This window comes from Theobroma cacao, chromosome 9 (assembly GCF_053813885.1).
Source record: "Theobroma cacao isolate CCN51 chromosome 9, ASM5381388v1, whole genome shotgun sequence".
NCBI classification, from domain to species: Eukaryota; Viridiplantae; Streptophyta; class Magnoliopsida; order Malvales; family Malvaceae; genus Theobroma; species Theobroma cacao.
The window spans coordinates 19,849,080-19,860,932 of NC_142647.1; the positions used below are offsets into that span (position 1 = coordinate 19,849,080).

General features: G+C 32.7%; 1 pseudogene across 4 annotated transcripts; it reads left to right on the forward strand.

Annotated features, from left to right (window-relative positions):
- Positions 1 to 2,811: 2,811 nt before the first annotated feature.
- LOC18589492 (pentatricopeptide repeat-containing protein At5g66520 pseudogene) lies at positions 2,812 to 8,323 on the forward strand (annotated as a pseudogene). Of its 4 annotated transcripts, none has more exons than XR_016028203.1 (4): positions 2,812 to 4,978; positions 6,265 to 6,319; positions 7,542 to 7,710; positions 8,062 to 8,323. The product of XR_016028203.1 is annotated as a pentatricopeptide repeat-containing protein At5g66520 pseudogene, transcript variant X2 (transcript). The 4 variants fall into 4 exon arrangements; XR_016028204.1 differs by having other exon boundaries at positions 7,580 to 7,710; XR_016028205.1 differs by lacking the exon at positions 7,542 to 7,710 and having other exon boundaries at positions 8,045 to 8,323.
- The last annotated feature ends 3,530 nt before the right edge of the window (positions 8,324 to 11,853 follow it).

The window sequence follows — 11,853 nt, forward strand, 5'->3', positions numbered from 1 at the left end:
ATTGAATGATGATTTTAGAAATTGAGTAATTGGAGACTGTTTGATTGTGTTGTAAATTTATGGTTTGAATTGAATGGCTTATGGTGATATTGGCATGAATGGCTGAATTGGAAATTGTGTTGAAATTGTATGAATTGTTTGTTTTGCCTTAACAGGCTGGGTAGTAATATAATTACCATGTCATGCTGTCGAAATTTTTATTGATTTGGTGGGATGTTGATTAGTCACTGCAGTGGTGGGTTTTCGTGGACCAGCCTATTAGAGAGGGGCACGGTAAACCCGATTATATTTTACTTCGGTACGAGAGGCGCAGAGGGTATCTACTGAGGTAAAGCTTTAGAGTTCACTACACGCTAAACCACCACGTGAGGGTGAACTTAGCCAACGCCAAGGAACGACTATGCTTTTAAACGAAAAAAATGTGTTTTATGCATATATGAACTTCTCTTTAACAGCCTTGGCGGACTCGATTGGATGCCCCGGCCATGGTATCCTAGAAAATGAGTTTTGGCATGAGCCAAAATTTTAAGAAATTCATAAGCCATGTTGATTATTTGAGTGAAATGAATTTATTTTGTTTAGCTGAAATGAGTTTGAAACGTTATGAATCATAGTATGATGAACTATTTTAAGTTGTCTCTATTTACTCGACTTTAGATATTTTAGATGATGTTTGTTTACTCACCGAGTTTATATAAACTCACCACCCTTCTTTCCACCCATTTCAAGCTCAGGTTAGTCTGTAGATAGCTGATTTAGTTGAGCGCTACAATTGGATTTGCATTCTCAAAAATCGTAAGTTCGCAGCCTTCGTTACTTTTGGTCATTCGGGGGGCCCACATGTCATTGTAAATTAAATTACACACTCTGGCTCACTGTGTTACTGTATGAATGAATTTATTTTGCTTTTACGCTACAAAAATTATTTACAGATATCTCTATAAATATTGTTTCATAAGAAAATGAAATATTTTATTTAATATTTTTATATTATTCAAATAGCTATCATTTCACTTTAAATGAATGTTTTAGACATCTAAACTTATTTTTGGTTATGAAATATGTATCTTTCACTCATATACTACATTTTTAGATGGTTTTGAAATTTTCGAGAAAAAATAACCAAAATGCCCATGTAAGATGAAAATTATTTTTTTATTGTTTTGGTTTGGAAATAGCTTATAATATTTTAAAATATGATATTAGCAACTGTTGCTCACAGGGGAGGTGAGAAAACTGATATTAAAGCCTTGCGAGGTTTCGGTTGGCATTCCGGGTAATGAATGTCTATGGGGACATTGCGGCGATTGTCACGGACTTGAGAAGATTACTGGGTCGTGACATTATATTTTATATTACGAAACATTACTAAAGTGTAATAATTATAACATATTAACAAGTAGGATATTTACTATCATATATTATAACATCAACATATAAGTTATATCATTTAAAATATATAACTTGTAATTTCATATTAATACAAATTTATAAATAAATAAATATATATAACTAATATTAAATTGTTATGATTATGATTTATACAAATACATATAATAAACTAATATATTTTAAGTATATTATTATTTAAGTTTACTATCAATTCTTCTTAATATATAAAAAAATTATATATTAATATAATATATATGTATATACATATAAAATAGTTTGGATTTTTGGGTGGATTGGTCTAAAAATTTTAAAACCAAGAATATGTCAAAAAAAATAATTGGATCAAATATTTTGGACCAATTGACATAATAGACCAATTAGACTAAATTGTTTTATCCAAACCGTATTTAGTTTTGATAAATAATTGGCCTGTATTGATTTTGTTCACCCTTATCCAGTGCGTGCCCACACACTGCAATGTAGTCCACTTCTGATGCAATAAACAATGTGAAGCTCTCTACATATGCTCTTTATTCCTTCATTAGTCTTTAACCCTAAATTAGAGGTGGTAGGGTTATTTTGTGTTTGAGTAAGTTTGGGTCATTAACATATTTTGTGTTTGACTATATAAGTATAGCATATGACAACATGCTTGACCAAAAATACAAAAATGAATTCTAGTTATTGGCACATATTAAGAATCATTAAATTGGGATACTTTATTACTTAAAACAAAAGTAAAAAACATACTTTATAGCTATGCACAGTTGGTTAACGCAATTTTTTAAACTTTCCTTTAATTATTGTGGTTTTATAATTCCGGTAATTTTCATGGCCAAAGATAATTTTTAATATTTTTATTTTGTTTTCAAAATAAAATAATAATAAAAATTAAATATAATGTTTAAATAAGTATTTAAACTATTAAAAAATTCAAAGAAATCTCTATTCTTTTATTATATCCAATTAAACTTTTATATTTTTATTTTAAGTCAAATAAGTATTTATAACTAATGATTAATTAATTAATATTAATCCAAATGTCACTCGTTAGTTTTTATCTATATGACGCTAATATGACTTTGATATAAAAAAAAAATATCACAGGGTCAAGGTTATGTTATCATGCCAAATTAGCATGTTAGATCATCATTAATCATGATATATTAATATGTTACATTATTATCAACTATAATATGTTAGTATGTATATTAAACACATGAAAATTACATTTTGATTACTTAATATACTTAAAATATAAGTGTGCATTTATTTCAAAATAAAAATATGAAAAGTTAATTGAATATAATAAAAATATATACGTTTATTTGAATTTTTGTAAAAATAATTTAAAAACTTTTTTTTAAAAAATATTCCTGTTCTGCTCTGAATTATAACAATTTTCTCTCCAGAAATCAACTCTCTCTTTTAAGAAACCAATATAATAGTTCTTTTTCTCTTCATAGACATAAATAATTCCCGCAGAATCAATCCACTGCGAAGCATCATTACGCTTTTGAAGTAGTAAACAAGTTTAGTGTTGCATTTGTGTTTGTGTTATGTTGGGAAACAGGAATACTCTTATTCTTACAAATGCAGAAATTCACTCAATTTTGAAACGAAGGCCAAAGGTTGAGATTAATGTCGGCTTCGAGTTTTGCCTCCAGATTTGTCAAGGCAAGCCGAAGAAGCCTTGCTTTACTGGACCGATGCCTCACAATGTCTCAAATCAAGCAAATGCAATCCCATCTCATCGTCTCAGCCACTCTTTTGGACCCTTATGCCGCCGGCAGAATCATTTCCTTCTGTGCTGTCTCCGCCGACGCCGATCTCTCTCACGCTTACAAACTCTTTCTTTCTCTTCAACATCGAACCACCTTCATTTGGAACACTATCATAAGAGCTTTTGTCGAGAGAAACGCAAATGCCACCGCCATTTCTCTATACAAAAACATGCTTCAGAGTGGGTTCTTGCCCAACAACTACACCTTTTCTTTCGTTCTTCGAGCCTGCACTACGTACTCTTCTACGGCTTTAGCTTCTCATGCTTTAGTGATTAAGTTGGGTTGGGAATCTTATGATTTTGTACTAAACGGATTGATCCATTTGTATGCTAATTTGAGCTTAATGGACGCAGCTCGTAAACTATTTAATGTGAGTACTAACAGAGATGTCATTACGTGGACCTCTTTGCTAAATGGGTATGTTCAATCTGGCCAAGCTGAGTTTGCAAGGGAACTGTTTGATCAAATGCCTGAAAGGAATGCAGTTTCTTGGAGTGCCATGATTACTGGGTACGTGCAAATGGGGATGTTTAGAGAGGCTATGGGACTCTTTAATGATATGCAGCTCTCTGGCCTTCGCCCAAATCATGCTGGGATCGTGGGAGCTCTCACTGCTTGCGCATTTCTTGGCGCTTTGGATCACGGAAGGTGGATACATGCATATGTAGATAGAAATGGAATGGAGTTAGACAGAGTTTTAGGCACTGCCCTTGTTGACATGTATGCCAAGTGCGGCTGCATTGAGATGGCCTGTTCAGTATTTGATGAGATGCCATATAAGGATGTTTTTGCATTTACCTCTTTGATTTCAGGCCTAGCAAATCATGATCAAAGTGCGAGAGCGATTGAGTTGTTTGCAAGGATGCAAAGTGAAGGAGTTGTTCCTAATGAAGTTACCTTTATATGTGTCCTAAGTGCTTGCAGTCGAATGGGATTGGTGGATGAAGGGTTAAGAATCTTCAATTACATGAGTAAGGTTTATGGTATTGAGCCGGGTGTCCAGCACTACGGTTGTTTGGTAGATTTGTTGGGTAGAGCTGGACTGTTTGAAGAGGCAAATAAATTAGTGAGAGAGATGCCTATGGAACCTGACTCCTACGTGTTGGGTGCATTACTCAATTCTTGTAGAATGCATGGTGATGTTGAGTTGGGGAAAGAGACAGTTGAGAGCTTGGTTGAGCGAGGTCTTGACCATGGTGGTGTTCATGTCCTTCTATCAAACATGTATGCCTCTTCTAACCAATGGGATTGGGTAGTGAAGGTGAGGAAGGAAATGGGAGAAAAGAAGGTCAGAAAGGTACCAGGCTGTAGTTTGATTGAAATTGATGGCAGGTTGTGCGAATTCATTGTGGGAGATGGGTCTTATTTGCTTATGGAGGAGGTCGTGCTGATTTTGTTAGGGATTGATAATCACTTGAAATTCCTCTGGCTTGATGATGACAATACTAATTGTACTATGACCAGCTATTAAGTTGTATCCAAGGGTCAGTGTGCACGGTACTGCCATGAGGTTGAGATGCATGGGAAATCAAGCCTAGTATCACATGTAAAACCATCAAGCTTGTATTTTTGTGGAGGAGAGTGGTGTTTTCATTACGATGCTGAATCAGGATGGGTAGATTGCAAGTACAAATAACTTATCAAATTGCATGGATGCAGACTTGTACCTTATCAATTTGCATTATCTATGTCCTGAGTACTCATTAAATGGGATTTTATGGATACAAGTTAAAAGTATTTCATGCAATCATGCCATTTGCAACTTCTACCGTTTTGGACTTGAGAAGGCTTACATCATAAAGGTAAGGGCCTTGTTATCTGCCATATTGTGTTCAGTGAACTGCTATTTTACTCTACTGGTTTTCTTTGAGTAATTCAATTGTGATTTTCTCTCTTCTATACAAAATTAAGATAGATATTAGTGTTGTAGTTAGGAAAGTACTTTGGATTTCTGGCGTGTAGCATCTCTTTTGCTTATTTGATTTAGATAGAAGTTCCCATTGGAACCAATTAGATTCTTTTCCAATCTCAAGTAGACCCCCTGCCTGTTTGTAATAATCATGACCTTTTTCTGTGTCATTTCTAGCTTTTGGTGATATGTGGTGCCCTGATTTGGTACTGGCATCTTTATTTACTGAAGTACTGTTGCTTGATAATTATGTCCTAGCTTGTCCAATTTTGGGTTTAATGGCACCTTGTTTGGTGGAGAACTTGGCAGTCCAATGGAACTCTTCTTCTTTTTGTTTTTTTTTTTTGTTAAACCGTGTCCAGCTCTTGATAATGCTCAGATGATAAAAGTGAAAAATAAGGGCAAGAAAAAGGAAAGAAAGAAAGGTAATATTTGTGGAAAGGCTATCCTTCGAGTGTGACCAGAGATTTGGTATTCAGATTCTATAGGTGCCAAACTTGTATCACCTCACCTTCTGTTATTTAGTGTGCAAGGCTATTAATTTTTAATTTCTCCTTGTTTTCAGTTTATTCTGTTGTTAGAAATTTCTGAAAACATTTAAGAATAAAAAATTTATTGTTAAATAATGACTGTAAGTATACACAATATCATGTTGAAGTGAATGACCTAGCTGCTTTCTTATAATATGTTTAAATTCTTTCATTACTATTCTTTTGTGTCTTCATGTGGTTCTGTGTTCAAGTCACCACATGCATAATCAAATCCAAAGAATGCACATTCATTATTGCAATGTTGGGAAAATGAATTTGGATTTGGTTTGTCATATAAATTGTGAGGGTTGAAGGTAAATAATATCTAGAAACTACTTAAGATTCAACACTTTTGTAGTTGAGAGGGTATGAGTAGATGAATTTCAGATTTATAGTTCTTAAGGTGTATCGAAATCAAGAAAGTCAAGTTTTCATGAGTCTATCATCTACTTGTGTACTAAATTATCTGAATGCAACCTCTGTGAATTTAAAAATTTAATAGTATTGAACTTTGGATCTGTAAATGTCAATATCATTATTTATTATTTCCTTTTGTATTTATAAGTTCTTATTCTTTATTTCACATGTTAAGACTTCAAATCAGAGTAAAAGTTGATTTATGTCTCTGCTCATGTTTTTTGGGTGACAGAACGCGTGATCCCAGTTTAATGGTGTATTTGACATTGAGTGGATTAAATAACAAGGTATTTTTCTCATCTTACGATAGTGAAGTGTTTGTTTGTTTGTTTTTTTTTTCTGAATTTCTAATTCTCTAATGAATTTATGTCTGAAGTGCTATGGATATTCTGTCCGTTTTACAACTTCTATTTCCAGGCCTTTGAGTTACTTGACAACAAATGGTACCCAGACTGCTTTTACTACCACCAACCAAACCACAACATCTAAAACATTAAAAAGAAACCCAATGTAAGGCTCCCCTTGCTGGATCCACAGATAATGGTTTTGTGGGTCAGAAATTACAATTTATTGATGTGGGAGAAGAATATATTTAATGAAGGATATTTTAGAGATTTGCTTTTACTTATTTTATATATTTTATGGATTTAATTGTAATTTCAGTATTTGGGAAACCATTAGGTAGGGATGTAAACGGGGTAGAGTACCGGTTTTTTTTTAGGTACCCAACCCTGAATCCATTTAATTAAGAAGGTATCTTCCTTTATGATTTTGGCAATTTAGCAATAAATTTGCAATTACTTATCACACAAAAAAAAAAAAAAACTTGAACTCTAATAAAACCCAAATAAAATCGTAAAACTCTATCTAAACCAAAGCCTAATAATGTAGCACTATTCGCTAATTACCCGAATCCATTAAATACCTGATTAAATAACTCAAACAACTTAAATAACTAAAAATCATATAAAAGTTAATTTTTTGGTTAGTAGTTTACAAAAAAAAAAGTTGGTTAAGATGGAAAGTTTGAGTTGAAGGTAACAGGATAAATATTTGAATTGCACAACTTACAAATATTTGAAACATTATATATAATATTAATATATATATGTATGTATGTATGGATGTATGTATAATTGGGTTCAGCATTAGGGTATCCTAAGGGTGGTGCTTGAAACCTACCCGAACCCGAGTGGACTATTAAAAGCCTTCGTTTACATCCCTACTGTTAAGGCATCTAAGGTTAAATTTGGTATTTCAAATTTATTTTAGCTATAGAAAGTAGGCTATAAATACTTAATTTAATTTCAGTTTTAGTTGCTTTAGGTATAAGCAAAGTACATAATTTTTTTGATTTACAAATAACTATTTTAGGTTTAGAAAGTGAGCTTTAATCAAATAACTATTTTTGATTTTGTAAAATGAACTTCAAGCATGTTCTGTAGTGTTAAGTGCCTTGTAATGAAGTGGTTTCAATTGAGGTTTATGCTAATATGCCTTGCTTCAAAGTTTTGAGCTTTGGGGTGATTTTGGACTTGAAACTGCAGAAGTTTAGGTGAAGTATTGATGCCCTTGAATGGGGTATCAATACTTGTTCTTCCAAAGGGCACCAAGGGACATTTTGGACCAAAAGTATCAATACCCATAGGGAACGTAGTTATACTTCTAGGCCAGAAAGGTAAGGGAGGACATTTTGTTCTACGGGTATGAATACTTGTTGCAAAGGTATTGATGCCTGCAGCTTATTTTCCCAAAAGCAGTTGTTTTCAACTTGTTTCCACATAAGGTGCTTTCCCACCTTGGATTAAAACTCTAGATGCTTTGAAATGATTTGAGTACATTAAAAACAGCTAAATTATGTGTTGGGTAACACAAAGGCATCATGGATTTGGTTTAGAAATCTAAAATGCATGGTTTCAAAAAGAAATGGCATAGCTTTATAAATCATGCTGTGTGTAATTGCTTGTTCCCTTCTTATGTCCCTCATTGAGTTTTATGCTCACTGTTTTCAGCTCATGTTTTGGTTCAGATTTGGAGATAGCTGGATTGTAGCTTGAGGTGTCCTACCCATATCCATCATTGGTAGGTTCATTACCATGGCATTCAGTAGTTGTCCTCCACATCCAGTTTCAAACCGCTATCCAGTCCTTTACTCACTTTGTATATGTATGTTGTCTAGCAACGATACTAATGTAGCCACGAGTTGTCAAATGTTATATGACTTATGAGGATAATGTGAACACATAAAGTACAACGTATTTTTGAGATGGAATGCATGGATGGTATTGAGCTCATAGTGACCAATGCATGACCCATGGAATATGAAACCAGTATAAATGACTAAATATGACTTACTTGGGCCTAATGGGCTTTACATATTGGGTTCATGCGTTAATCACGATCCAGAATTGAGTCGTGAAATTATATTTTGTAGAAATTGACAACGTCGAGACATTATACATGAACTAACTCTAATCAGGTTCATTTGTGTTTTAAACATTGGCCCACTTACCAAGTATAGGTTGGCTTTTACTATTTTTCTTTTCCTTTTCTTGCTTATTATTTTATTTTTGGTATTAATGAAATAAAGAAAGATACAATAAGAATAATTATGAGTAGTGATTTAAATTTAAAAATTTTAAGGAAGGTTATGAGTAGTGATTTAAATTTTTCAAGGTAAGAATAATTATGAGATCTTGTCATAAGTTTTATTAGGTAATCTCATTACTTATTTTTAAAATTAGATTTATTTACAAATAATTATTATAAACAAAAAAGATAATCACAAATAAAGAATAAAAATTATATATTAAATAGTTCAGATTTCATAAATTAAAATATATGACATAAAAGAATAATATATTGGTCCTAAATAAATGTGCTAGAAGGGGGTGAATAACACTTTTTGACTCTCGCTAAACTTGATTTCTAATTGAGGGCAAATTGAAGATCAATGATGTGAAATTTGATGTAAGATGAAGGAATAATTTAAGGAAAAATGGAAATGAAAAATAAAACAAAGCTAACAATACTCAAAGATTTATAGTGGTTCGGTCAAAAACCTACATTCATTACTTTGATTGTTCAACCAAGGATTTTCTAAATCAAATCATTATAAATGGTGAAATTCCCAATCTCCCACCTAGCTTTTATAATGGCTTTTCACAGGTTCAACCGCAACCTTTAATAATGGTTTTTCCTGAAACCAACCAAAACCCAAAGCTAACTTTTTCTAGAATGAGTTAGAACCTATACACTCAATCAAGCTAACCCAAGTTTGAACAGACCCCTTAGTGTGACTCGCTCACTCTAAGTATTCAAGGAGAAGAGAAATAAAGAAGTACCTATGATTAGTAACTTGATCTGAATGGTACAAGGTGAAGTGCTTAACTCTATTACAAGGATAGGAGTGAAGTGTAGAAAGTATGTAGAGAGTTTTTACTATTTTAGAGCTCTTTTTGATATTGAAAACATCTAATCTTGTTCTTAGCCGTTGGAAAGGGTTTTTATACTTGAAGAACCAACTCTGATGGCTAATTGACAGTTTTTTACTATTGGGAAACAATTTGGAGACAGTTTTAGCCATTATTTTGTCTTCTAGCATTAAATTCAATTTTTTTTACAGAATGCTCTTAGTTGACTGACTATGCTTCTTAGTCGATTAAGTCGTCTCTGTTCTGAACCCAGTTTCTAGCAGTAAGCTCTTAGTCGACTAACAATTCTTCTTAGTTGATTAAATCGTCTCTGTTTCTGAACCAGCCATCTTCATTCTTGAGTTTAAGTTGATTAACTCCCTTCTTTATCCAACTAAATGGCTTCCGTTTTGTGGCTCAATTAATCTCCTCATTTTTATGAGATTTGATATTCGTTTCTTAGTGATTAACTTATTATTGGCATGCATTTTTCATCCTGTACACTCAAGTAGCATAGTTAGACATAAATGAATGGAAATATTTTATTATCATCAAAAACCTAATGGAGCCAACAATCTCTCACTTTTTTATGATGACAAAACATTCCTTGATTAACAGCATAATGTCTATTAGTTCTTTTTTGTTCTACATAAAATGAGGATTTTCTCCCCTTGAGTGTGTGCTCCCCCTTAGAGTATGTATGATTTTATTATTCAATTTTAGCAAGTTTTTATCTATTTCTTAAAGAAAATGATAGGTATAGATTCAACCATTTTACAGAGTATTTTTATTCAGCCTTACAAAACAATTAGCTGTAGGTGATAGAAATATTATTCACTGTCATCAGCATATTTTCAACTAATCATATCCATTCCAAACATAAATGCCATTAACCATTCAACAGAAATATCATGTATCATAAATGCATAAGTAGTATCCATTTTCATTTTAGAAATAGTTTTCCATTCAATTCAACAGAACAACCATAAACAGAACATTCATAAATATGAGCTATCAACAAACAAAATAACATAAACAACTCAATATCGTTAGAGTCAGATTAAACTCCTAAATTACTTCTACTTCATATCTTCCCTAAACTTTCTTTCTCTCCTAAGTTTTCTATTTTTCCCTTTTTTTGTCATTAGCAAAAACAGGGGTGGTTAACTAGTTTCGGAAGAATTAGAGGGGGTCAACTCATTAGTGCCATAATAGACATTGAGGGTGTGAGACCTCAACCCCTATAGGCTCATAACTATGCATAGATGCAATAGCACGGGCTAGGGGTAGTTTCGTCATTTTCTTCAAAAAGTTCTCAGAAGAAGGTTTTATGGTATTTTAAGGTCTAAATAGGCATAATAAGATATTTTGGGTGCCAAGGAGACAAGAGGAGGCAAGAGAAAATTTTTGGAATAAAATAATATTTTATTAATAAAAATAATATTAAAATATTAATATTTTATTTAGTGTCAAAATTTTTCATGAAGAAGGAGTATATGGTCAATCTAAGTGGGGGAGAAGAAGAATGAAAAACTTTTGGAGAAAAATGACGTTAATGTGGTCGCGAATCTTTATTAAGTAAAGATAACGCGGGCAAATAAATATTTTAAATATTATGGGGATATCGCGTTGGAGTACAAACTTCATACTTTATTTGTACATGTGTAGAAGAAGGTAATAGAAGGAAATTGGAGTTAAATGGGGGTTGGGAGGACTAAATTAAAATGGAAGGAAACAACAAGGGCAAAATGGTCATTTTGCACCTTGAGTCAAAATTTTAAGTTTTCGTAAACCCGAGTAGTTTAGATCATTGTGGACCCTGTCCCAGTGTCAAAAGAATAAAAAGATTGCACAAAAGATGGGAGAAAAACAAGTTAACTTGCTAAAGGGCATTTTTGTAATTTATAAGAGAATTGGATAAGCTTGGACTATAAGCTTCTTGCTTCTAGCAGCTTCTCACATCTTTTCTAGCAGCTTTTTTCCTTCTTTTTCTTCTTCTTCTGTTCATGTTGCTTCCATCCTCCATGGAAGCTTGATATCAAGCTTTATAACCTCTCCCAAAATAGCTTAAATTTTCATGTTTCGGTGCACCCTTTTATGGAAACTATGTGCTCTTCCATTCTTTCACTTCCAAACCCTTGAAAAAAATCTTGTTTCCATGCTTTCTCTCACTAGCTAGGTGTTTAGAGAGAGAAAAAAAAGAAAAAAAAGCTCTATAATAGCTTGGGAATTGTTGGAAAGAATTTCAAAGTTTCAAAACCATCAAGGTGAGTAGTAAATTAGCATTGGGTTCTAAGTGTTGATAATATTTAGTGATTGATTTGTGGATTTATTGTTGAGGTTGTGTATTGACTTTATTGTTACTAAGATAATGGGAATAGATAGCCATTTAAAATGGCAATTGAAAG